This window comes from Scylla paramamosain, chromosome 39 (assembly GCF_035594125.1).
Source record: "Scylla paramamosain isolate STU-SP2022 chromosome 39, ASM3559412v1, whole genome shotgun sequence".
Classification (NCBI taxonomy): Eukaryota; Metazoa; Arthropoda; class Malacostraca; order Decapoda; family Portunidae; genus Scylla; species Scylla paramamosain.
Window position 1 is genome coordinate 6,342,501 of NC_087189.1, and position 5,000 is coordinate 6,347,500.

The window sequence follows — 5,000 nt, forward strand, 5'->3', positions numbered from 1 at the left end:
GTTATTCTGTTACTAGAACCATAAAAACATCCTTAAAAACCCGTATCACCTCAACTGGAGCCTTTGGAATGTAGTGGAGGTGCGGCGCAGAAGTGTCTCACAATATGGCCCCATGTCCCAGGGTGCTCAAGGACATCGAGCTCTTCAGTTCCTCGTCCCCTTCTTCGTCGTGCAGTGTAGCAGACTCTCCTTGTCCTCCCTGCATTCTTCAGCCCCCGCCACAGCTTTCCTTCCGCCGCTGCTGTCTTTCATGTCCTTCCCATGCAGGTCTTCCTCTTCTTACGTCGAAATCAAATGATCGACATGGGGTTTCTGCATTTCCTGTTCGTTGTAATTCTCCTGCTGTCTCATTAATTTCTCCTCGTCCTTGTCCTCGTTTCTTTCCTCCCTGCCTCCTAAGTGACGAATTTTTTTTTTCTAAGGTCTAGATGTAAACAAGAATAGTGTTTTCTTATGTAAACTTGTAAGATAATACATCCTTGTATTAAATTTAATGAATATTTGTATTTTAACTCTTAATTTCTAATATTTTGTTGTTTGTAGTTTCACTCGTGTCTATTTTTGTTAATGTTTTGTTATAATTTTTTTGTTTATGTGGTGTTCGAGGCCTCAAAACAATCCATGTCTTGCTGCAGGCGAGTCATATCAGCCTTAAGGTCATTCATCTCTGATATAAAGCTGCCTTTTCATGCCAATATTCCATTTGTTACATTTTCAATACTGAGCATTGAACCGCCAGGAAATCCACCGTGGCATCTACCGCTTCACTCTTTGCTGTCGTTTCCAGTTTTACGTAATGCTTCAGAATACATACATACGTTCTTCCAACCCAAGAAATCTTACCGTCCAGCTCCCCCCTCGCAGCCAATCCTTCAGGTTCATTACCTTCACTCATGAGTGTGTCGCTGCCGCCGACATTTTCCTCTCCCTGCGTATTTCCTTTTCCATCTTTCAAGCTGACATGGGAAACGAATTTCTTGGTCTTGCCTCCGTCCACGTGAGGCAGCCAGTCCGTCACGGGTGAGAGTGGCGACTTTGGCTTGTATTTAGAAACGCTTTGCTCTCTCACCACGACTGTTTTCAAAGGCCACAGAGATGTTCTGTTGATAATGTAGAAATTCTGTTAATCTGTCATTAGAACAATGAAAACATTCATAAGAATTAAAAACCAGTGTAACTTCAATGAGAGCCTTTTGAAAGTAGTTAGGATGCGGAGCAGAAGCGTTGCAGGATGAGATCCTTTGAGGCACCACAGCACCATCACCACCGTCTGCCGTGACTCGCGGCACTCGCAGCACCTCAGCACACATGATGGCAATCTGTTCCGACGGGCGTGTGTTGGTGGCGTGTGTTGCGAGGTGAACACTACCCCTCGTGTGTGTGAAGGCCGCGACACGCCACTTTTACTTTATTTATATTATTGTTATTATTTATATATATATATATATATATATATATATATATATATATATATATATATATATATATATATATATATATATATATATATATATATATATATATATATATATATATATATATATATATATATATATTATTGTTTTTATAATTCTATTATCATTGCTGCGACTACTACTACTACTACTACTACTACTACTACTACTACTACTACTACTACTACTACTACTACTACTACTGCTACTACTATTACGACGACGCCGACCACTATCGCTACACTACTACTACTACTATGTCCACTACTGCTTAGCGTATTACGTAAACTAATGCCCATAGCATTAGATCTGTGGGTGTGTGTCAATTACTTCTGTTCCTTACTACACCTTCACCACCACCACCACCACCTTATAGCATAGACACACTTAACCCTCCCCCCTCCCCTCATTCTCTCTCTCTCTCTCTCTCTCTCTCTCTCTTTCTCTGAGTTTGCGTGCTTGCGTGCGTGCGTGCGTGCGTGCGTTTGTTCGTTCACTGCTATGGTCATCTTATAACAACATTGCGAGCACTGTTTGGTCGCGCTGCTGTTTGGTCTTCCTTTGTGTTCGATTGGGCTCCCTCTCTACCACCACGGACGTCTGTCCAAGTTACTCGATTCTTTCTTTCTTTTTATTCAATATATATTTCTAAGAACCCTTGCTAAAGTGATAATGGAGGAGGAGGAGGAGGAGGAAGAAGGTAACATAATGGAGAAGACGTAGGAGAATGAAGTGAGATGAGAGGAAAGGAAAGCACAAAGGGACACAAAAGAAGAACAAATGGGAACACCTGTTGATCTCACGTAGCTGTCTGTTTAAAGCCACATTATCTGATTCAGGACCACATTCTTGAACACTCCTGCCCCGCACCTCCACTAGCTTCCAAAGGCTCTAGTTGAAGTTGCACAGGTTTTAATGGTGTTTTTTTTTACGGTTCTGGAGACAGATTAACAAAATTTCTACATTATTAACAGGAAGAACACTCGTGAGAACCCGACTGATCATGTCTGTGGCCTTTGAAAATAGACGTGGTGAGAGAGCAAAGCGTTTATTAATACAGGTCTTGAGGAGGTGAAGAGTGAACCCTGGACTCACTTCAGCCGTGTCGGGAAGGAATACCAAGTAGTGTGGATATGTTACCTGGAAATTTTTATGGTAGCGTAATAGATCTGTCACTGTTACTGCCACTATTAACTTAACGGGCCCAGAAAGCTCCGCCAGATGCCACCGCAAGCCTCAAAATTCCGCCAAAATATTCGGGAGTAATTTAATTAAGTTTTGCCGCCATTAACCGTTTAACTGCTACAAAATACTTTTCAGTCGTGTACAGTTTTTAGACATTTTTTCCATGACATCTTACATGCGTTGTCCTGTAGGTTAAAAAATGTGATATTAATAATATGTTCCATCTTTTCTGTGTCCATGCAAATAGTTTTCTTCTTTTACAGTGCCCGCAATGTTGTTATACGATGACCATGGCAGTGAAATGTTCAGGGTTCTTCCGCATGTTGTGATGAAATGGAGAAGGTGGTGGTGGTGGTGAAGGTGTAGTAAGGAACAGAAGTAATTGACACACACCCACAGATCTTTTGGCCTAACTAGACTGCTCATTTGAACTACACTACTCAACACTGGCTAGTTTAGATGAGAAAGGTACAAAATGAGAGAAGCGAAAAGTGCAACTTACTACTACTACTACTACTACTATATACTGTGTGTGGGAGGGTAGAGATGTTTGTTGTGGCAATGTGTAGTGCGTGTAGTGAAGGAGTAGCGATAGGGGAGGGAGGGAAGGAAGGGAGGAAGGAGGAGGAAGGGAAGAGGAGAAAAAATTGGTGGAAAAGAGCAAGAAGGAAAAGGAGGAAGAGGAGGAGGGCTGAAAGTTCATTAAAATTTCACACACGTGGTATTTTCAGCATGCCTCTTCTTCCTCTTCCTTTCCCCCCTATCCTCCTCCTCCTCCTCCTCCTCCTCCTCCTCGCCCTACTCCTCCTCCTCCTCGCCGTGCTCCTCCAACACTAAAATGTACCTTCTTTTGTACTTTTAATTTGCTTTTTCATTTTATTTATTTTTCTGTTTAGCAGCCCTTGATTTAGTGATACTGGTGGTGGTGGTGGAGGAGAGGGGTGAGGAAAGTGGGGAGACGAGGGAGGGGGAGGAAAAGAAGAGGAAGGAGGAGAAGGAAAAGGGTGAAGAAGAAAAGGAAGGAGTATGAAAAGACGGAGGAGGAGGAGGAGGAGGGAAAGGGTTCACATAATCGAAAAGGAAATGGAGGAAAGGGAAAAATAGGAGGAAGGAGAAAATTAAAGGAAGGTAGATGAAGATTTTATTGTACTCCGTCTTCTCCTCTATGTTATACCAGCGCCCACCTCCTTTTTATTAACAACAACAACAACAGCAACAACAACAACCACTGAACACACACACACACACACACACACACACACACACACATTAAGCTTATAAAACTAAGCTGTCATTGAAAAGCTTGAATAAAACGTTGCAACAGTACTTTCATACTTTTGCAATTGCTACATATTTACTTATTTACTTATTTATTTGTTTATTTATTTATTTATAGTTTGTAATACAAATATCGATAATCTTAATAAATCACCTATATGGTATCTTCTAATCAACGCGTTGCCAAAGCTAATGTGGGTATTTCTCTTTATTTTAACTTCATAATTTATTTCAGAAGACTACCTGAAAAAGCACTTAAAAAATAGCATCGTGGGCCGCCCGCAAATTTTAATCTTCTACTTTCCTTCATGATTCTCACTGTTCTTCTCCTGTCAAACCTCCTCCTTTTCCCTCACCTAACTCCTAATAAAGAAAGAAGAAAGAAGATAATTTATTTCAGAATACTTTCGTAACATGTAATTTAACGAGTCACTATAACGCCTGTCGATTGATCCCTTTGATTGGTCAGGTGCGTAATGATCTCCCTAATGAACACATGTGCCTTTCCTCTTTAACCTGTCAACTGTATTGATTGGTTTCTATGGCAATCCTTGAATAGTGATGTGTAATCTTTGGTCCCTCATTAAAAGCGTTCGTTTTCTATCATGTCAGCTACATTTTCTGCTCACTGACACTCTCTCTCTCTCTCTCTCTCTCTCTCTCTCTCTCTCTCTCTCTCTCTCTCTCTCTCTCTCTCTCTCTCTCTCTGTTGTTTTCATACTCAAGCTTCTAGTTTAACATGTAAATATCTTTTTTCTTATGATTTTATCTACGTCTATTTCAATTTTCTGCTTATTACATCGGACATCTGACATTTAATGGTCTTGCATAACACACAACCTTTTTTTTTACCACTTCGTCATCCATTCATGTATTTTCAGTTGAATGGTTCCAGCGATATCAATGTTTTTTTTTTTTTTTTGCAAACGATATTTGTTTTGTTTTGTTTTTTATTTGTTTGTTTAATGATGGCTTCCTTTTTATGGTCGTATTATGCTTTTTTTTTCTATTAATGGTCGTTTTTATGTCCATTTTTTCCCCAGTCCGGTCATCACCAAGTATTATTCATTTTCATTTTAATAT

General features: G+C 40.3%; 1 protein-coding gene across 7 annotated transcripts in view; it reads left to right on the top strand.

Moving 5' to 3' along the window:
* The window catches only part of LOC135092127 (serine/threonine-protein kinase OSR1-like), a 160,978-nt gene that overhangs the window by 45,139 nt on the left and 110,839 nt on the right, over positions 1 to 5,000 (top strand). The gene's annotated exons all lie outside the window — the stretch shown is intronic.